Source organism: Suncus etruscus, chromosome 6 (assembly GCF_024139225.1).
Source record: "Suncus etruscus isolate mSunEtr1 chromosome 6, mSunEtr1.pri.cur, whole genome shotgun sequence".
Classification (NCBI taxonomy): domain Eukaryota; kingdom Metazoa; phylum Chordata; class Mammalia; order Eulipotyphla; family Soricidae; genus Suncus; species Suncus etruscus.
In genome coordinates, this window is record NC_064853.1 from 6915459 (window position 1) to 6938257 (window position 22799).

Genomic DNA, 22799 nt, shown 5'->3' on the forward strand with positions numbered 1-22799 from the left:
CTTTTAAAGTTATCAGTCCTCTGGGCTGGCCACCGCCCCCGCGGCCTTGGGAGTCCCAGCCCACCCCGGACCCTTGCCCACAAGAGCCACATTCTTGTTGATTTGGCTCAAGAGGGTTCCACTTCAAAGGTGTGAATGGAGCAGAAAAGCATCCTCCGTTATCTGTGTGTGCTGCCTCCGGCTCCTTCCCTGCAGAAGGGAGGCATGGGGGAGGCTTGGCAAGAGCCCAACTCCCCTCCACCAGCCCCCCCCTTCTTGTTTCACCCCCAGTTGGTTCTTGGCTCAGCTGGCAGGACCGCCAAATATGGGAGGGAGAGGAGGAAATGACAGATGCTGAGCTGCCTCCTGAAAACGAGTTTCAGATGCCAGTTACTGCCATCGTGCCCCTCTGGGCTGTTTCTCAGGACCCCCAGTCTCCCTGCATCCCAACCTCCCAGGGGTCAAGTGAAGGGACAGAGAATTAAATGAGCTAGAACCAGGAGTGCCTGATCTCCCCAGGGGTCCAGTTTTTAAACACAAACAAATACACACACACACACACTCAGGCTTGCAGAGAGAAGGTGCCTTGCATGTGGGTGAGGACCTGGGTTTTGATCCCCAGCACCCCAGAAATAAAAGTGGGGTACACCATACTCCTCAGCCAGGGTGGCCCATGTAGGGGTGTTGGGCCTGGAAGAAAGGGTGTCTGTGCTTCCTGCTTCATTGCTGAGGAAAGGTTTCAGAGTCTAGGGCCCCCTTTCTGAAGACCCCCTTTCTTCCCAAGAAAGCGTCCACCAAGAGTTCGAAACCTGGTCTCAGCTGCCAACCCCCCTTCATCCTGTCTTTCAGTACCAGGCAGGAGGTTTAGATTCAACCCTAAGCCTCAATTGTCCTGGTTCCCCCCCCAAAAAAAGACATGGAGGTAGAAGACTGTGTGTGGGGGTGCATAAGCATGAAGAGTGAGACAGCTATTCAGCAACCGCCTACCAGTGACAGGCACTTTGGAGGGTGTTCAGTTGCTCACGTGTGCCAGGAGGGAACTGTGGGCATCTGCCTTGCTGCTAGCCTTTTTGAAGGCAGATATTTGGGATATTCTATAGTCCAAGCCACTCCATGGGGTTTCCCCCTTTGGAAGGACAGAGCTAGACCAAATATCCTGTCCTGGGTCCAAGGTCACTAGGCTTAGGAGAGGTGGAAGCGGGTTTGCCCTCTTGTCCCCTGCACCCCAACATCTTAAGCCACTTTGCAGATACTGCTGCTTAATGTGGGGGTCTACGGCTGCCTTTAAGTGACCCCCAATGTCTGCCCTTCCTCACAGCCTCTGAGCAGCTCCTCTGTCCTTCCTGTTCATAGCTAACACTCTGGGGTGAGGGTAGGGACGCCCCCCTCTCCCACCCTGTTGACGGGGGCCCACCATAACTCGGGAAATCACATGGTGTGACTACTTGGTCCTGGTCGAGCACCTCCATTGCCACTTAGCTGCCCGGCAAAGAGTGTCGTCCACTGCCAACAGTAAGAATTGGGGTCAGGAGCCATGACCTGGCCTGAGAGATGTCTGGGGTGACAGGAAAAGACCTTAGCCAGGATTTGATTCTGAGCAGGGACTCTGAGTGCCACCAGCCACCTGCCCCTATGGACCCCTGGAATGTGCTCACTATAATTGCTCACCAGCAGGGTTATTATTAGCAGAGATTCAGTAAGCACCGCATGAGGGGTGCTGGGCTCCTAGCCGCGTGCGTCACACAGTCTGGCCTTTGATGCGCCCAGACTGCCGGAAGGGCGCACGGCAGGTGGCTTTGGCACTGCCCAGCAGATGCTGTTCCTTGCCCTTCTGAAGGCGGCTGGTGACCCGAGGTGAAGCGGAAGTTGTTTCTGGAGAGAGAAACTGCAAGCCTGTCCTCATCTCTGAGGGAGTCAGTTTCCTTTTCCAAGGGACACTGTGGGCCACCAGGAGGGGGTCCCCTCTGTTCCCCGGAGGGTTCACTCTGCAGAAGCGAGGCGGCAGGCATGACACTGACTCGTGCTGCCCTGAGACTTAGCACATCACCACGTTCTGCACAGATGGCCCAGGGCAAGCCAGGAAGGCTCAAATGCTGAGACCCAGAGCCAGAGCCATGATAGCACAGCTGGGAAGAGCGCTTGCCTTGCACATGGCCAACCCGGGTTCGGTCCCCTGTAGTGAAAGCCTCGAGCCCCAGTCCTGGGGGGGGGGATTGGGGACCTCACATCTGGATGCAACACCGACACAGGAAATAATCCACACAAGGTGAGGGAGATAAAAACAGGTTCAGGAACTTCCACCACAAGCTCTCTGCAAGCAGGCCAAGGGTACCAACAGGCAGACAGGCTAGCTGTGGGACCAAAACTGGAAGGAGTCTCTCTCTCCCGAGGTTTTTATTGGGAAGTGTAGGACCATCCCCATGGATGGAGAACAGGTAGGGGAAAGGGGACGATCCAGGGGTACTTCCTGTTCAGGTGAGACAAGAACAAGCAAAGAATTATCCTGAATAAAGTAAAAATTGATTACTTGGGTCCCTGGAGCCCTGCCAGTAATGATTCCTGATTGCAGAGCCAGTACTATCTGGTCTGACCCCAAAACAAACACACCAGCCCTGCTGAAACTTGAACAAGAAAGGGGTTTGCTTGGGCTTTCTCTCCACGCCTCTGCTCACTTGTGGGGAGCCTCTGTCAAGGAGTGAACATTTATGGGCTGTGCAGAAGCCTAGAGTGAGGGGAAGAAAAGGAAAAGAAGCAGAAAGTCAGGTCCTCCCCGGCACTCTCTCACGGCTGAAAAGGCAAAATTCGCTCCCTGATCCACAGCTGAGTCAAGGAGAAGGCGGGAGAATCCAGGGCTGGGAGCTTTCACAAATGCACCAGCTAGCGTGTGGCCTCGACACATTCCACACAGATGCCCCTGTGGGTGGCTGAGCGGGGGTTCCCTACAGTGTCTGCACAAGTGTTGGGGTGCCACTTACAAACTCTTGGCACTCAGGAAGCTTTTCTGGTAAACCCAGAGGGCAGAAACAAGCCCTCGTTGGGAGAAATTGTCAGGCAGGTTTACAAATTTGGGGACGATGGGTGCTTTGTTGGACTGTGTTGGGTGCTCCTTCTTGTGTGTTAGACACAGCTGAGATCCTAGAGACTGGACTTTGGGGACAAGTCCCCTAGAAAATACAGCCCAGGGTTATAAAGTTTACTTGGCACAGTCTAATGGAGGGTTCAGTTCAAGAGAAGCAGGAGTGAATAAGGGGATGGAAGCTATGGACTTTATCTGTTACCCCAAACCTTCACCACACACACCAGCACCCCTTTCTGGTTTTGAGCAGTTTCGCAGATTATGAATCTGCATGTCTTGCATACAGAAGGATGGTGGTTCGAATCCCAGCATCCCATATGGTCCCCCGAGCCTGCCAGGGGCAATTTCTGAGCATAGAGCCAGGAGTAACCCCTGAGCGCTGCCAGGTGTGACCCAAAAGAAACAAAAAATCACACACACACACACACACACACACACACACACAAAGAAAGAAAGAAATGAGGGGTCAGTCGGCAGGGCCAGCCACTGTCCGAAACATACAGGTGGGTTCTATTTATTCCCCATCTCTGGGGTCCTTGGGACTCTGTGGCCTCTGCTCTTGCTGTCTGTCCTTGCTCCTCTTTTTTTGTTTCTGTGTGTTGTTGTTTGTTTGAGGACACCCAGCAATGATCAAGGGATATTCCTGGTTCTGCACCCAACGATCACTCCTGGCAGTGTTCAGGGGACTTTATGGGATGCTGAGGATCGAACCCAGGTCCGCCATGTGCAGCAGACACCTACAGAGCCAGGAATAACCCCTAAACATCATTGAGTGTGACCAAAGGATGTTTTATGAGCTCAAATGAACAATGACACAGAGTCAGCAAAGGACAAGAAAGCTTGAGAGCTGAAATGGAAAAAGCACAGTCTGAAATTATGGAAATGAAGAGTGTGGGAGGTGAAATTCAATGTTCCAATAGATCTGAGTAGCAGAATAATAGAAAACAAAGAAAAGAATCATGATGAGATGCAGGAAACTTCCAGAAAACAACAGAAGTTTTTTTTTTAAGTCTGCAAAGAAATTAACAGCATGCCAGAGAGTTATAGTTCAAGAGGAACAATTCAAGAATCCTAGGAGGGTCTTTGGAAGGACAAATCTGAGCTAAATAAATCAGAGATGGGGCCAGAGAATTAGTACAGTGGGGAGGGAGCTTGCCTTATACATGAATAACCTGGGTTCAGGTTCATTTCTAAAGGCCCTGCCAGGAGTAAGCTGTGAGACAGAAGTAAGTCCTGTGCATGGTTTGGCAGAACTGATGCTTATTCAAAAGTGCCACCACCAAGATCGAAGAAGCCCAAAGGGTCTCTGAGAAAATAGACCCAGATAGAAAAATGAAGCCTCATCCCCCACCCATATTTCCTAGGTAACTTGACCTTACCTGCAAGTCCCCGCCCATTCCTGGGAGGGGTCTTGGAAAAGGTAGATAAGCCTTTGAGCCAGGGGATTAGGGGCGTCTGCCCTGCTGGGCTCTCGGGCTTTTGGGTCTTTGCCTCTTTTGGTCTTTGACCAGCGCGGAGGTCAAAGGAAGATGACTGAAAGGAATTAAGAGGCAGGGCTAGCTAAGAATGGCTGAATGCTTGAAAGGTTATGAAATAGGCCACACACATGTGGTGAATAGGGCATGAATAAAGCTGATGCTTCCTGATGCCTGTCTCTGGATGAGTCTGATTCCCCTGTTCACCTAACCTGGGACCCGCCAGCTGAATGGGGGTTGCGGAGCCACGTGGCCTGGGATGGCAGAGAAAGATCCATCTATCCATCGCCATCCTTCTCCTTCTTTAATTATTTAATACAACAGAAAAACTCCTAGACACATTATAATCAGAATGGCAAAAGCTAGAGACAGAGATAGAGTATGGAGAGCAGTGAGGTCCAAAAAGGAACTCACATACAAAGGAACGCTCATAAGATTCAGATATGATCTATTTGTCTCTGGGACTCTGTGAGCCAGGAGGATGAGACGCCTCACCCAGAATCTCTATCTAGCTTTGAAAGATGGATACAGAGCTTCTAGGTCAGGGAATAGCTTTGGGACCATCTCATGGGCTTGAAAGTTGTTTTTCAAATAGCTACCGGATATGAGATTCACTTATGGCATTTATGGCTGCCCTCCACTAATTTAAGAAAGTTCTGCTCAGGGCCATAGCGATAAGACAGAGAGAGGGTACTTGCCATGCATGTAACTGACCCACCTTTGATCCCCTGTACCCTAGATGATCCCCTGAGCCCTCCAGGAGTGATCTCTGAGCACAGATATATAAGTCCTGATTATCACCAGGTGTGGCCTCAAAACAAATCCCCCCAAAATGGTAGAGGAAAAAATGTTTCTAAGAGAAGTGCACCCCAGTAACCTACTCTAACTGGGCCACAGTAAGATTCTGTGACCAGCCTTTCCCTGCTGATGACTGAGGGGCTGAAAAGAAAGTGATAAGGTAGGACCCTCAGGGAGGTCTCCCCTGAAATGCTGGGCTTCTGTTAGACACCCCCAGACCTGTGGGCTAAGGAACAAAATTCTGTAGACTTGGGCCCAGGCTCCTCTCTGGGTGATGTCAGGATTAAAGTCTGGGGGTTGAGGTTGGGACCAGATGGAGGGTGAATGCATTCAAGAATGCAAATGAGACCTCTCTCTCTCTCTCTCTCTCTCTCTCTCTCTCTCTCTCTCTCTCTCTCTCTCTCTCTCTCTCTCTGTCTGTCTGTCTCTCTGTCTCTGTCTCTGTCTCTCCTTCCCTCTCTCCCCCCAGTAGAAATCTTTCCTCTAATGGAACCCTGGGAGAGGGGAATTGCCTGGGCTGACATTAACCCACACCCCCAGGTGACTTGACCAGAGCTGGGTTCAACCATCTCTGGGGCAACAGTGAGGGGCTTTGACAAGCAGGGCTGAAGTGTACCAGTGCTGAGTCTTGTGGACATTTCACACAGGGGACCCCTCTGAAGCCGCCGGCCCTGCATGCCCTTCCCTTGCAGCCTCATCCCCACTTTCGGGCACCAAGATGCTTTGGGCCTCCCCAGAAACATGAGAGCTTAGTGATCCGGTAGAGATGAGAGTGGTTTAGAGGCCGGAGTGGTGGCACAGAGCGGTGTGGCCCAAAAAACAAAACCAAAAAAAAAAATGAAAGTGGTTTGGAGTGCAAGAAGGCATCCATCACAAGGCCAATATATATATATATATATATATATATATATATATATATATATATATATTTGGTTTTTGGGTCACACCTGGCAGTGCTCAGGGGTTACTCCTGGCTTTATGCTCAGAAATCGCTCCTGGCAGGCTTGGGGGACCATATGGAATGCCAAGATTCAAACCACTGTCCTTCTGCATGCAAGGCAAATGCCCTACTTCCATGCTATCTCTCTGGCCCCCCCCCTTTTTTTTTTTTTTTTTTTTGGTTTTTGGGCCACACCCGGTAACGCTCAGGGGTTACTCCTGGCTATGTGCTCAGAAGTTGCTCCTGGCTTGGGGGACCATATGGGACACCGGGGGATCGAACCGCGGTCCGTCCAAGGCTAGCGCAGGCAAGGCAGGCACCTTACCTTTAGCGCCACCGCCCGGCCCTCTGGCCCCTTTTTGTTGTTTTCTTTTGTTGTTGTTTTTTTTTTTCCACACCTGTCTTACTCTCAGGGGTTACTCCTGGCTATGCACTCAAAAATTGCCCCTGGCTTGGGGGAATCATATGGGATGCCAGGGGATCAAACTGTAATCCTTCCTAGGCTAGCGCTTGCAAGGCAGACGCCTTATCTCTAGTACCACCTCTCCGGCTCCTGAATTTGTTTTCTGTTTGTTTGTTTGTTTGTTTTAATTTTTGGGTCACACCCAGCAGCTCTCAGGGATTACTCCTGGCTCTATGATCAGAAATCACTCCTGGCAGGCTCGGGGACCATATGGGATGTCAGGATTCGAACCACCATCCTTCTGCATGCAAAGCAAATGCCTTATCTTCATGCTATCTCTCCAGCCCTGAACTTGGTTTCTTTTTTTTTTTTTTTTTTTTTTTTTTGGTTTTTGGGCCACACCCGTTTGACGCTCAGGGGTTACTCCTGGCTATGAGCTCAGAAATCGCCCCTGGCTTGGGGAGACCATATGGGACGCCGGGGGATCGAACCGCTGTCCGTCCTACGCTAGCGCTTGTAAGGCAGACACCTTACCTCTAGCGCCACCTTCACGGCCCCGAACTTGGTTTCTTAACTTTGTTTTTGTTGTTGTTGTTGTTGTTTTTGGGCCACACCCATTTGATGCTCAGGGGTTACTCCTGGCTATGCGCTCAGAAATCACTTGGGGAGACCATATGGGACGCCGGGGGATCGAACCGCAGTCCGTCCTATGCTAGCGCTTGCAAGGTAGACACCTTACCTCTAGCGCCACCTTCACGGCCCCAGGTTTTTTTTTTTAACTTTGATCTTTGAAAATGTATGTAGTTTTTCTTTGGGGTGGGAGGTTCCTCCCCCTCCTCCTCATTGCCAGAGAAATTCTCTGGTGACAAATCACCTTGATCTCTTTCAGTTAAAGGACAGGAATGTGGTCTTTCCCGATGCTGTTTTGGTAAGCAGGGGAATTGTTGCATTATCGAGCCTCTGGCAGCTCAGAGTCAATTTTGGCATCCAATGATTATCTAAGCCCACTCTAAAGAGACATTGGCATTCTATCACCTCCCCTACATTTGGGGGGATGTTAAGCCACACCCGGTGATGCTCAGGGATTACTCCTGAATATGCACTCAGAAATTGCCCCTGGCTTGGGAACCATATGGAATGCTAGAGGATCTAACTACAATCCTTCCTAGGCTAGGATGGACAAGTCAGATGCCCTACCACCTGTGCCACTGCTCCAGCCCCTCCCCTACATTTTTTATACCAAGATTTCAAATCAGTACCTACAGCGTCCCAAGTGTTATATCTAGAGATCCTCTTTCAGGGAACCAAGGACTGACCCTTCATATAAAAGTAAAAAAACAGGGCCCAGAGAGATAGCACAGTGGCATTTGCTTTGCAAGCAGCCGATCCAGGACCAAAAGTGGTAGGTTCGAATCCTGGTGTCCCATATGGTCCCCTGTGCCTGCCAAGAGCTATTTCTGAGCAGACAACCAGGAGTAACCCCTAAGCATTGCCGGGTGTGGCCCAAAAACCAAAAACAGAAAAAAAAAAGTCAAAAAAACAGTCATGATGGGCCAGAGAGATGCCATGGAGGTAGGGCGTTTGCATGCAGAAGGACTGTGGTTTGAATCCCGGCATCCCATATGGTCCCCCGAGCCTGCCAGGAGCGATTTCTGAGAGTAGAGCCAGGAGTAACTTCTGAGCACTGCCGAGTGTGGACCCCCCCACACACAAAAAAAAGGGTCATGATATGTGAGGAGCTGGTTTTAAATCCTCTCAGTTTTGATCCATCCTCATTTTGCATCACCATTAGGTGCAAAATCATCACCTATCTTTACATGAAACTCACCCACTTAAGGTGTCCATCACACCCTTGAGTGGTTTTCTATCCTAAACCAAAAAAAATCACAAATTCTTACTCATCTTCATGTTGGGCATGATCCCATGTTGGCACCAGCTTCCAGACCCGCACCCTCACTTGAGGGAAGCTCAGTGGGGTGTCAAAGTGGCATGTGTGTGGAATTGGTGAAGAGAGACAACAGCATGTGGATCTACTTGTGAAGCTAGCTCAGCTAGTGCTAGGCCTAGTGCATTTATTTATATGTCTTTTTTGGGGGGATTGGGTCACACTCGGCAGCGCTCAGGGGTTACACTACACTCAGAAATCACTCTTGGCAAGCTCTGGAAACCATATGGGATGTTGGGATTCAAACCACCATCCTTCTGCATGTAAGGCAAATGCCCCAACTCTATGCTGTCTCTCCAGCCCCTATTTATACGTCTACTAAACGCTTGACCTTAATCTAATAAAGAAAAATGCTATCCCTATTCTTCTAAAATTCAAGGTGCAATGTGTTCCTGGGTATACATGCTTTCCAAGATGCATATCAGTTTCTAGCGTAGTCCCAGACAATATTAGATACAAGATACAAGGAAAAAAGAAATATTTAATAGGTGGTTTAATAGGTGATAGACAGACGTTTGTATATCAGCAGTAAGAATGTGAAAGACAATCCTTTCAAAAGGGCACATCAAAAGGCAAATCAGCACACCTCACCCCTTGTCCATTCACCCAGACCTTCCCAGCTCCCTCTTCATGTGCTCCTGTAGAAAGTGGGGTGGATACCACAAATACATTCTGCATTTTTCTTCTGTGGATTCCTATATCTCCCACCCTCAATCAAGTACCCAAAGTCCGAAGTACCCAGTGTCCTTCATCAGGGCTTACTACAGTTGGCATCACTCCATGTTCTTTCCCTTGAAGGGACCTGGAGCAAATTAATGCTCAAGGGAGGGCACAACACATTGTTTCAAAAGATTGGGGGCCATATCACATATCCATTAACTAGCGCCATTAGTTAACATTTTCTCCAACCTCCAACCTTTCTTATTCAAGAGACATATACACATATTTAACTTTTATACATCTTCAATACTAAGATTCAAACTAATTGGATGCAATTACTTCAACAAAATCAGAATACTTTCATCATTGTGTCTACTATCAACTATGTTTACAGTTTCCTTAGAATTCCTAATAGCAAGCACATCTTCTAGAGGTTACAGAATCCATTTGCCCCCCACTTTCCAGCCATCCAACAGCAAACTCAAACAAAACAAGCTTAAGCCATGCAACTGCCATTAAGAATGCAGAAGCCATTAACGTATAACCAAAGAATAGATAAGATTGGAATGAATGTATGTGATTGCCCCTTAGTCAATGACTGGACGTTCTTTCCTCAGGATTTGCCCTTTCAAGGGACATTAATCATGACCTTTCCAAGCAACTGAAAAGAATGGTTAAAAAAAAGAATAGTCACACGAATCACTGTTTCCAAGTCTTGAATTGGTATGGCCACCACCACTACCTATGGCTTCTTCCCTGTGGGAGAAACTGGAGAGATAATGTTAGTGGAGAGATCAAGGTGGGGCTGACGACCCTCCCAGATGATCTCCCCTCCTCATGCCCCTCAACTTCCTGCACCAATTCAACTCCACATTGGAGATTTTGGGGTTCACTCTGTGTAAACTGGGGGGGTGAATCTTCCCTTGGGGTCCTGTCCTCAGCCTGTGTGTCTCTGGATAGTTCTAAGGAGCCCAGGTGTGGTGTGTTGAGGGAGGCAAAAAGCAGGGTGAGGGGGGTGAGTGATGTTGGAAGGCCCACATCATCATCATCATCATCATCATCCTGACAATTGACCACATGTCCTTTCGGTCCCCAGAGGAGAGTCCCCCAAGACCACAGCCCCTAGGAGTGAGCCAGAGTTTTGCTCACAGTTGCAGCCCAGCCCACTGTGGGCACCATTTTTAGCTAGCTTCATCCCGAAGCACCCATCATTCTTGGGCTTGTTCTTAAGGTTTATCCCTCATTCATCCCTCTTCAATCTGCCAGTGTAGATGGCGGGTATTGTGAGCTCCGTTCCAAGGTCCTCCATAGAACTCCGGGCATGCTTCTTTGATGCCTCCATCTTCTCCTCAAACATTTTCTGTATAGGGGGTGGGGGAGGGATTTGAGACTCAGGAACCCAGCATGGACAGGGTGGGGACTGACTGCCTTGAAAGTTGGGTTCTGCCCCCACCATCTCCTGATTTCAGAAGAAATTTGCAGGAGTGATTTCCTAATTCCACGGGGCCCTGTGCTCACCAATTTCCTCAGCTGCTGCAGGTGCCCTTCTGAGAACAGATTTAGGAATGAGTAAGGAGTTAACCCAGCCTCCCAATGGCCACAGAGCAAACTCAGGAGAAGCAGTGAAGTTTTGGGGTTCCATTGGCACTAGAGGTGTGGGCAAAGGTCACTGTTCCACATCTGTTTCCTGTCTCAAAACTGTCACTGGAGGATATGCAGCTAGGGCCAGAGTTTTGGCCTTTTCTCCAGAAGCCACTGACCTGACTAAGGGGCTTATCTGTGATTTATCTGCTATATTTCGGCTGGCTGAGCTCAGAGCAAGAGAATTCTGCACCCCTGGTAGGTGAAGGCTGTGGGAGACTGAGCTTTGTATAGATAGAGAACAAACCCACAGGGGGCAGGACAGGCAGAACACCCACCTGTTTCCTCTTCCTCTGTCCGTTCTTCCCCTTCTTGGCACTCTTCCCCTGCCTCCCCACCTCTGCCATTCCTGGAGAAGGTCAGGGTAGGGAGACTCCTTCAGGTGCATGACAAGTGGGGGTGCACTGTGAGAACATCCCCAGCAGTCCTCTCACGCTCTCCTTCTCCTCCTTTGCCTTCCCTGTCTCCCCACCTCAGCTCCAGTCTGTGGACCTGCCAGGCCTTCAGGCTTTCCTCTCTGACCGCCTCTCCGAGGTACTGACCATGTCGCACAATTCCCTGCCAGAGGGTTGTTCAGATTGGCACTCAAGGGCCCTCCTGGCAGAAGGAACAGAATGAGCAAGAGGAAAGCCAAGAAAGACTCCCCCTCCTTCACCAACAGGCCCAGCCCCACTTTTCACAGGCCTCTGCTCCAATGTCACCCGATTTAAAGTCAGCAATGACACGGAACTGCTGGAATGTTCGACCCCTCTTCTCTCCCTGACAGGGCAGAACTGATTGAGTTGGAATTTCGAGAGGCAAGGTCCAGGGATGAAGTCGTAGGGGAATGTCTCCTGTCACCTCTCCAGAAGCTAGATGGCATGTGATGGGGAGAGAACAAAAGGGGGAGTGGGGGAGATGTTTGTTGTGGGGAGAAGAATTGAGAAGAGCTGTTTCAGCCCACAGCCTCATTGCAAGAAACTCGTCCATCCCTTGCACCTGAATACAAATGATGTCCTGAAAAATATAGTTAATTGCCTGAAAAAGGCACAGCCCCACTCCTTTTCCATTAAAAGTGTTTTATTCATGTCCCCATTTCCTCAGGTGCTTTGTCCGAAGGAGTCAGGGAGTCCATAAAGGGAGCTGTGTTCCTAAGAAGGAAAAAGAGGAGACAAGCAAACACTGTGGTTTCTGTGCAAAGATCACCTTTCCGTGGGGAAACTGGAGAGATAGCATGGAGGTAAGTCATTTGCCTTTCATTCAGAAAGACAGTGGTTCAAATCCCGGCATCCCGTATGGTTTCTCGTGCCTGCCAGGGGCGATTTCTGAGCATAATGCCAGGAGTAACCCCTGAGCGCTGCCGGCTGTGACCCAAAAACCAAAAAAAAAATTACCTCAGGGATCCCAGAACATTATAACACAGGAGTAACCCCTGAGCACTGCTGGGTGTGATTAAAAAAATGGTCATGATCTGTGAGTAGTTGCTTTAATTCCTCTCAATTGGAGGACATGTTGAACTAGTTCTACATATCTACATATCATTTGCAGTCCTTTGACTCATTTTGATTCATCCTCACTTTGCACCACTATTAGGGGCAAAATCATCACCCTCCTTCACTCAACACTCACCCACAGAGATGTCCGCAGCTCCCTTGAGTGATTTTCTACCCTACACCAAAAAAAAATCACAAATTCTTACCCATCTTTATATTCACTGTTGGGCACCAGCTTTCAGAGACTCCCCACCACCCTCCGTTGAACAGAAGCTAAGTGGGGCCCCAAAGTGGCAGGTGTGTGGAGTTGGTGAAGAGAGACAGCAGCATGTGGTTCTACTTCTGAAGCTAGCTCAGCTGGTCCTAGGCCTAGTGCATTTATTTATATGTCTTTTTGTTTTGTTTTGTTTTTAGGTCACACCTGGCAGTGCTCAGGGGTTACTCCTGGCTGTACTTTCAGAAATAGCTCCTGGCAAACTCGGGGGACCATATGGGATGCTGGGATTTGAACCACCATCCTTCTGCACGGAAGGCAAATGCCCACCTTCATGCTATCTCTCCAACCCCTATTTATATGTCTACTAAAAGCTTGGCCTTAATCTAATACAGAAAAATGCTTTCCCTATTCTTCTGAAATTTAGGCGCAATGAGTTCCTGGGTGTGCATGCATTCCAAAATGCATATCAGTTTCTTGTTTAGTCCCAGACAATATTAGATACAAATACAAGGAAAAAAAGAAATATTTAATAGGTTGTTTAATAGTTGATAGACATGGGGGCCGGGCGGTGGCGCTAGAGGTAAGGTGCCTGCCTTGCCTGCACTAGCCTTGGATGGACCGCGGTTCGATCCTCCTGTGTCCCATATGGTCCCCCAAGCCAGGAGCGACTTCTGAGCGCATAGCCAGGAGTAACCCCTGAGCGTCACGGGTGTGGCCCAAAAACAAAACAAAACAAAAAAAATAGTTGATAGACAGACGTTTGTATGTCAGCAATAAGAAAATGACCAAACACGCCTTTCATAAAGGACACATCAAAGGGCAAATCAGCACACCTCACTCCTTGTCCATTCACCCAGACCTTCCCAGCTCCCTCTTCATGTGCTCCTGTAGAAGGTGGGGTGGATACCACAAATACATTCTGCATTTTTCTTCTTTGGATTCCTATATCTCCCCCACCCTATCAAGTATCCAAAGTCCCAAGTACCTAGAGTCCTTCGTCAGGGCTTATTATAGTTGGCATCACTCCATGTTCTTTCCCTTGAAGGGGCCTGGAGCAAATTAATACTCAAGGGAGGGCACAACACATTGTTTCAAAAGATTTGGGGCCATATCACGTATCCATTAACTAGCGCCATTAGTTAACATTTTCTCCAACCTCCAACCTTTCTTATTCAATGGACATATACACATATTTAACATTAATACATCTTTAATACTAAGATTAAATCTAACTGGATGTAATTACTTCAACAAAATCACAATACCTTCATCATCATTATTACTATAACCATGTTTACAATTCCTTAGAATTCCTAATAGCAAGCACATCTTCTAGAGGTTACAGATCCATTTGCCTCTCACTTTCCAGCCTTCCAACTGCAAACTCATACAAGACAGCTTAAGCCATGCAACTGCCATTAGGAATGCAGAAGGCATTAGCTTATAATCAAGCAATAGATAAGATTGGAATAAATGTGTGTGATTGCTCCTTGGTAAATGACTGGACGTTCTTTCCTCAAGATTTGCCCTTTCAAGGGACATTTATCATTGCCTTTCCAAGCAACTGACAAGAACAGTTGTAAAAAAAAAAAAAAAAGAATACTCACACAAGAGTCACTGTTTCCAAGTCTTGAATTGATATGGCCACCACCACTCCTATGGCTTCTTTGCTGTGGGAGGAACTGGAGAGATAATGTTAGTGGGGAGATCAAGGTGGGGCTGACAACCCTCCCAGATGATCTCCCCTCCTCATGCCCCTCAGCTTCCTGCACCCACTCAGCTCCACATTGGAGACTTTGGGGTTCACTCTGTGTAAACTGGGGGTGACTCTTCCCTTGGGGTCCTGTCCTCTGCCTGTGAGTCTCTGGACAGTTCTGAGGAGTCCAGGTGTGAATGTGTTGAGGGAGGCAAAAAGCAGGGTGAGGGGGGTGAGTGATGTTGGAAGGCCCACATCATTATCATCCTCATCATCCTGATGACTGTCCACATGTCCTTTTGCTCCCCAGAGGAGAGTCCCCCAAGACCACAGCCCCCAGTGGGCCAGAGTTTTGCTCACGGTTACAGCCCAGCCCTTTGTGGGTACCATTTTTATTTTGCTTCATCCCAAAGCAGCGAATAGTCTTGGGATTGCTCTTATGGATTATCCCTTGTATATCCCTCTTCACTCTGGGCAGCATTGTGGGCTCCATTACGAGGTTCTCCAAAAAACTCCGGACATGCTTCTTTGGTGCCTCCATCTTCTCCTCAAACATTTTCTGTATACAGGGTGGGGGAATTTGAGACTCAGGAACCCAGCATGGACAGGGGTGGGGACTGACTGGGGTTCTGGACCCCCATCTCCTGATTCCCAGAGGAAGTTTGCAGGAGGGATTTCCTACTTCCATGGGGCCCTGTGCTCACCAACTTTCCCAGCTGCTCAGTGGTCCCTTCTGAGACCAGATTAGGAATGAGTAAGGAATTAACCCAGCCTCCCAATGGCCACAGGAGCAAACACAGGAGAAGCAGTGAAGTTGGGGGTTCCATAGCACTAGAGGTGCGGGCAAAGGTCACTGTTCCACGTCTGTTTCCTGTCCCAAAACTGGCCACTGGAGGAGACACAGCTAGGCCTGAGTTTGGCCTTTTATCCAGAAGCCACTGACCTGACTAAGGGGCTTATCTGTGATTTATCTGCTATATTCTGGCTGGCTGAGCTCAGAGCAAGAGAATTCTGCACCCCTGGTAGGTGAAGGCTGTGGGAGACTGAGCTTTGTATAGATAGAAACGAACCCACAGGGCAGGGCAGGCAGAACACCCACCAGCTTCCTCTTCCTCTGTCCGTTCTTCCCCTTCTTGGCACTCTTCCCCTGCCTCCCCACCTCTGCCATTCCTGGAGAAGGTCAGGGAGACTCTTTCAGTGCATGACAAGTGGGGTGCACTGGTGAGAACAGCCCCAGCATCCTCTCATGCTCCCCTTCTCCTCCTTTGCCTTCTCTGTCTCCCCACCTCAGCTCCAGGCTGTGGGACCTGCCAGGCCCTTCAGGCTTTCCTCTCTGAACGCTCTCCGAGGTACTGACCATGTCGCACAAATTCCCTGCCAGAGGATTGTTCAGTTGGCACTCAGGGCCCTCCTGACAGAAGGAACAGAATGAGCAAGAGGAAAGCCAAGAAAAATTCCCCCTCCTTCACCATCAGGCCCACCCCCCCTTTTCACAGGCCTCTGCTCCAATGTCACCCGATTTAAAGTCGGAAATGACACAGAACTTCTGGAATGCTCAACCCCTCTTCTCTCCCTGACAGGGCAGAACTGATTGAGTTGGAATTTCGAGAGGTAAGGTCCAGGAATGAAGTCATAGGGGAATGTCTCCTGTCACCTCTCCAGAAGCTAGATGGCATGTGATGGGGAGAGGACAAAAGGGTTTGGGGGGCACTGGAGAGATAGCACAGCGGCGTTTGCCTTGCAAGCATCTGATCCAGGACCAAAGGTGATTGGTTCAAATCCCGGTGTCCCATATGGTCCCCCGTGCCTGCCAGGAGCTATTTCTGAGCAGACAGCCAGGAGTAACCCCGAACACCACCATGTATGGCCCAAAAACCAGACCCCCCAAAAAAAGGGTTTGGGGGGAGATGTTTATCTGGTCAGGGGGAGAAGAACTGAGGAGAGCTGTCTCAGCCCACAACCTCGATACAAAAAACCCGCGCACCCCTTGCCCCTTAATGCAAATAATGTCCTAAAAAATATAGTTAATACCCTGGAAAAAGGCACAGCCCCAAACCCCCCAAAAAGTGTTTTATTCATGTCCCCATTTTCTCAGGTGCTTTTGACAAGAAGTCAGGGGATCAGAAAGGGAGCTGTGTTCAGAAGAAGGAAAAAGAGGAGATGGTGTAAACACTGTGATCTCTGTGCAAAAATCACCTTAAAAATTGATCAGGGGAGGGCCCGGAGAGATAGCACAGCGGTGTTTGCCTTGCAAGCAGCCCATCCAGGACCAAAGGTAGTTGGTTCGAATCCCGGTGTTCCATATGGTCCCCCGTGCCTGCCAGGAGCTATTTCTGAGCAGACAGCCAGGAGTAACTCCTGAGCACAGCCGGGTGTGACCCAAAAACCAAAAAAAAAAAAATTGATCAGGGGGCCCAGAACATTATAGCACAGGTGTAACCCCTGAGCGCTGCCAGTTGTGACCAAAAAAAAAAGTCATGATCTGTGAGGAGTAGGCTTTAATTCCTCTCAATTGGAGCACATGCTGAACTAGTTCTACATATCCTTTGCAGTCCTTTGACTCATTTTGATCCATCCTCACTTTGCATCACTATTAGGGGCAAAATCATCACCCTCTTTCACTCAACACTCACCCACTAAAGTGTACACAGCTACCTTGAGTGGTTTTCTATCCTACACCAAAAAAATCATAAATTCTTACCCATCTTCGTATTCAATGTTGGGCACCAGCTTCCAGAGACTCCCCACTACCCTCCGTTGAATGAAAGCTAAGTGGGGCCCCAAAGTGGCAGGTGTGTGGAGTTGGTTAAGAGAGACAGCAGCATGTGGATCTACTCCTGAAGATAGCTCAGCTAGTCCTAGGCCTACTGCATTTGTTTTATGTCTTTTTTTCTTTTTGGTTTCTGCTTTACACCTGGCAGTGATCAGGAATTACTCCTGGCTTTACTTTCAGAAATAGTTCCTGGCAAACTCGGGGGACTATATGGGATACTGGGATTTAAACCACCATCATTCTGCATGGAAGGCAAATGCCCACATCCATGCTATCTCTTTTACCCCTATTTATATGTCTACTAAAAGCTTGGCCTTAATCTAATACAGAAAAATGCTTTCCCTATTCTTCTGAAATTTAGGCGCAATGAGTTCCTGGGATTACATGCTTTCCAAGAGGCATATCAGTTTCTGGCTTAGTCCCAGACAATATTAGATACAAGATACAAGGAAAAAAGAAATATTTAATAGGTGGTTTAATAGTTGATAGACAGACGTTTGTATGTCAGCAATAAGAATGTGACCAAACAATTTTTTCATAAAGGACACATCAAAGGGCAAATCAGCACACTTCACCCCTTGTCCATTCACCCAGACCTTCCCAGCTCCCTCTTCATGTGCTCCTGTAGAAGGTGGGGTGGATACCACAAATACATTCTGCATTTTTCTTCTGTGGATTCCTATATCTCCCCCACCCTCAATCAAGTACCCAAAGTCCCAAGTACCCAGTGTCCTTCATCAGGGCTTATTACAGTTGGCATCACTCCATGTTCTTTTCCTTGAAGGGACCTGGAGCAAATTAATGCTCAAGGGAGAACACAACACATTGTTTCAAAAGATTTGGGGTCATATCTTGTATCCATTAACTAGCTCCATCAGTTAACATTTTCTCCAACCTCCAACCTTTCTTATTCAAGGGACATATACACATATTTAACTTTTATACATCTTCAATACTATGATTAAAACTAACTGGATACAATTACTTCAACAAATTCATAATACTTTCATTACCATTTCTACTATCAACTATTACTATTACAGTTTCCTTAGAATTTCTAATAGCGGGCCCGGAGAGATAGCACAGCAGCGTTTGCCTTGCAAGCAGCCGATCCAAGACCAAAGGTGGTTGGTTCGAATCCCGGTGTCCCATATGGTCCCCCGTGCCTGCCAGGAGCTATTTCTGAGCAGACAGCCAGGAGTGACCCCTGAGCAACGTCAGGTGTGGCCCAAAAACCAAAAAAAAAAAAAAAAAAAGAATTCCTAATAGCAAGCACATCTTCTAGAGGTTACAGAATCCACTTTCCAGCCGTCCAACTGCAAAATCATACAAGACAAGATTAAGCCATGCAACTGCCATTAGGAATGCATAAGCCATTAGCGTATAACCAAAGTATAGATAAGATTGAAATGAATGTGTGTGATTGCCCCTTGGTCAATGACTGGACGTTCTTTCCTCAGGATTTGCCCTTTCAAGGGACATTTATCATTGCCTTTCCAAGCAACTGACAAGAACGGTTGTAAAAAAAAAATAAAAAAAGAATACTCACAAGAGTCACTGTTTCCAAGTCTTGAATTGGTATGGCCACCGCCACTCCTATGGCTTCTTTCCTGTGGGAGGAACTGGAGAGATAATGTTAGTGGAGAGATCAAGGTGGGGCTGACGACCCTCCCAGATGATCTCCCCTCCTCATGCCCCTCAGCTTCCTGCACCCACTCAGCTCCACATTGGATACACATTGGGGTTCACTCTGTGTAAACTCTTCCCTTGGGGTCCTGTCCTCTGTCTGTGAGTCTCTGGACAGTTCCGAGGAGTCCAGGTGTGAATGTGTTGAGGGAGGCAAAAAGCAGGGTGAGGGGGGTGAGTGATGTTGGAAGGCCCACATCCTCCTCCTCATCATCATCATCCTGACAATTGTCCACATGTCCTTTCACTCCCCAGAGGAGAGTCCCCCAAGACCACAGCCCCTAGAATTGGGACAGAGTTTTGCTCACGGTTGCAGCCCAGCCCACTGTGGGCGCCAATTTTATCTAGCTTCATCCCGAAGCAGCCATCATTCTTGGGCTTGTTCTTAAGGTTTATCCCTTGTTCATCCCTCTTCAATCTGCCAGTGTAGATGGGGGGTATTGTGAGCTCCCTTCTGAGGTCCTCCATAGAACTCCGGGCATGCTTCTTTGGTGCCGCCATCTTCTCCTCAAACTTTTTCTGTATAGGGGTGGGGAAATTTGAGACTCAGGAACCCAGCATGGACAGGGGTGGGGACTGACTGGGGTTCTGGACCCCCATCTCCTGATTCCCAGAGGAAGTTTGCAGGAGGGATTTCCTACTTACATGAGGCCCTGTGCTCACCAACTTCCCCAGCTGCTCAGTGGTCCCTTCTGAGAACAGATTAGGAATGAGTAAGGAATTAACCCAGCCTCCCAATGGCCACAGAAGCAAACACAGGAGAAGCAGTGAAGTTGGGGGTTCCATGGTACTAGAGGTGCGGGCAAAGTTCACTGTTCCACGTCTGCTTCCTGTCCCACCACTGGCCACTGGAGGATTCGCAGCTAGGCCTGAGTTTGGCCTTTTATCCAGAAGCCACTGACTGCCCAAGGGGCTTATCTGTGATTTATCTGCTATATTCTGGCTGACTGAGCTCAGAGCAAGAGAATTCTGCATCCCTGGTAGGTGAAGGCTGTGGGAGATTGAGCTTTGTATAGATAGAAACAAACCCACAGGGCAGGACAGGCAGAACACCCACCAGCTTCCTCTTCCTCTGTCCGTTCTTCCCCTTCTTGGCACTCTTCCCCTGCCTCCCCCACTTCTGCCATTCCTGGAGGAGGTCAGGGAGACTCCTTCAGTGCATGACAAGTGGGGTGCACTGGTGAGAACAGCCCCAGCATCCTCTCACGCTCCCCTTCTCCTCCTTTGCCTTCCCTGTCTCCCCACCTCAGCTCCAGGCTGTGGGACCAGCCAGGCCCTTCAGGCTTCCCTCTCTGACCGCTCTCCGAGGTACTGACCATGTCGCACAAATTCCCCGCCAGTTGGCACTCAGGGCCCTCCTGGCAGAAGGAACAGAATGAGCAGGAACAAAGCCAAGAAAGACTCCCCCTCCTTGACCACCAGGCCAACCCCCTTTTCACAGGCCTCTGCTCCAATGTCACCCGATTTAAAGTCGGGAATGACACGGAACCTCTGGAATGCTCAACCCCTCTTCTCTCCCTGACAGGACAGAACTGATTGAGTTGGAATTTCGAGAGGCAAGGTCCAGGGATGAAGTCATAGGGGAATGTCTCCTGTCACCTCTCCAGCAGCAAGATGGCATGTGATGAGGAGAGGACAGCAGGGGTTGGGGGGGAGATGTTTATCTGGTCCTGGGGAGAAGAACTGACAAGAGCTCTCTCAGCCCATAACCTCATTACAAAATACCCGCCCACCCCTTGCCCCTTAATACAAATGATGTCCTGAAAAATGTAATTAATCCTGTGGGGAAAAGGTACAGCCCCACATCCCCTCCAAAAAAGTGTTTTATTCATGTCCCCATTTCATCCAGGTGCTTTGTAAATAGTTAATACCCTGGAAAAAGGCACAGCCCCACACCCCCCAAAAAAGTGTTTTATTCATGTCCCCATTTTCTCAGGTGCTTGTGACAAGAAGTCAGGGGATCAGAAAGGGAGCTGTGTTCGTAAGAAGGAAAAAGAGGAGATGGTGTAAACACTGTGATCTCTGTGCAAAAATCACCTTAAAAATTGCTCAGGGGGTCCAGAACATTATAGCATAGGAGTAACCCTTGAGTGCTGCTGGATGTTATCCAAAAAAAAAAAAAATTAAAAGCTCATGATCTGTGAGGAGTAGGCTTTAATTCCTCTCAATTGGAGCACATGCTGAACTAGTTCTACATATCTACATATCATTTGCTGTCCTTTGACTCATTTTGATCCATCCTCACTTTGCACCACTATTAGGAGCAAAATCATCACCCTCCTTCACTCAACACTCACCCACTGAGGTGTACACAGCTCCCTTGAGTGGTTTTCTATCCTATACCAAAAAATCACAAATTCTTACTCATCTTCATATTCCATGTTGGGCCCCAGCTTCCAGAGACTCCCCACCACCCTCCGTTGAACAGAAGCTAAGTGGGGCCCCAAAGTGGCAGGTGTGTGGAGTTGGTGAAGAGAGACAGCAGCATGTGGTTCTACTTCTGAAGCTAACTCAGCTGGTGCTATGCCTAGTGCATTTATTTATATGTCTTTTTTTGGGGGGGAGTTTGGGGTCACACCTGGCAGCGCTCAGGGTTTACTCCTGACTCTACACGGCTCCTGGCAGGCATGGGGGCCATATGGGATGCCGGGATCTGAACCAACCAGCTTAGGTTCTGGGTCTGCTGTTTGCAAGACAAACGCCGCTGTGATATCTCTCCGGCCCCTTTCTTTCTTTCCTTCCTTCTTTCTTTCTTTCCTTCTTTCTTTCTTTTCTTCCTTTCTTTCTTTTTCTTTCTTTCTTTCTCTTTTCTTTCTTTCTTTCTCTCTCTCTTTCTTCTCTTTCTCTTTCTTTCTTTCTTTTCTTTCTTCTTTCTTTCTTTCTCTCTCTTCCTTCCTTCCTTCCTTCTTTCTTTCTTTCTTTCTTTCTTTCTTTCTTTCTCTCTCTCTTTCTCTCTTTCTTTCTCTTTCTTTCTTTCCTTTCTTTCTTTCTTTCTTTCTTTCTTTCTTTCTCTTTCTTTCTTTCTCTCTTTCTTTCTTTCTTCTCTTTCTCTTTCTTTCTTTCTTTCTTTCTTTCTTTCTTCTTTCTTTCTCTCTTTCTTTCCTTCCTTCCTTCCTTCCTTCCTTTCTTCTTTCTTTCTTTCTTTCTTTCTTCTCTTTCATCTTTCATCTTTCTTTCTCTTCCTTCCTTCCTTCCTTTCTTTCTTTCTTTCTCTTTCTCTCTCTTTCTCTCTTTCTTTCTCTTTCTATCCTTTCTTTCTTTCTCTTTTCTTTCTTTCTCTCTCTTTCTTTCTTCTCTTTTTCTTTCTTTCTTTCTTTCTTTCTTTCTTCTTTCTTTCTTTCTCTCTCTCTTCCTTCCTTCCTTCCTTCTTTCTTTCTTTCTTTCTTCTTTCTTTTTCTCTCTCTCTTCCTTCCTTCCTTATTTCCTTCTTACTTTCTTTCTTTCTTCTTTCTTTCTCTCTCTCTTCCTTCCTTCCTTCCTTCCTTCCTTTCTTCCTTCCTTTCTTTCTTTCTTTTGTATGTTTTGGGTCACACCTGGCAGCGCTCAGGGGTTACTCCTGGCTCTTTGCTCAGAAATCGCCCCTGGCAGGCACAGGGGACCATATAGGATTCTGGGATTCTAACCACTGTCCATCTGCATGAAAGGCTAACGCCTCACCTCCATTCTATCTCTCTGACCCCTATTTATATGTCTACTAAAAGCTTGACCTTAATCTAATACAGAAAAATGCTTTCCCTATTCTTCTGAAATTTAGGCGCAATGAGTTCCTGGGTGTACATGCTTTCCAAAATGCATATCAGTTTCTTGTTTAGTCCCAGGCAATATTAGATACAAGATACAAGGAAAAAAGAAATATTTAATAGGTGGTTTAATAGTTGATAGACAGACATTTGTATGTCAGCAATAAGAATGTGACCAAACAAGCCTTTCATAAAGGACACATCAAAGGGCAAATCATCACACCTCACCCCTTGTCCATTCACCCAGACCTTCCCAGCTCCCTCTTCATGTGCTCCTGTGGGAGGTGGAGTGGATACC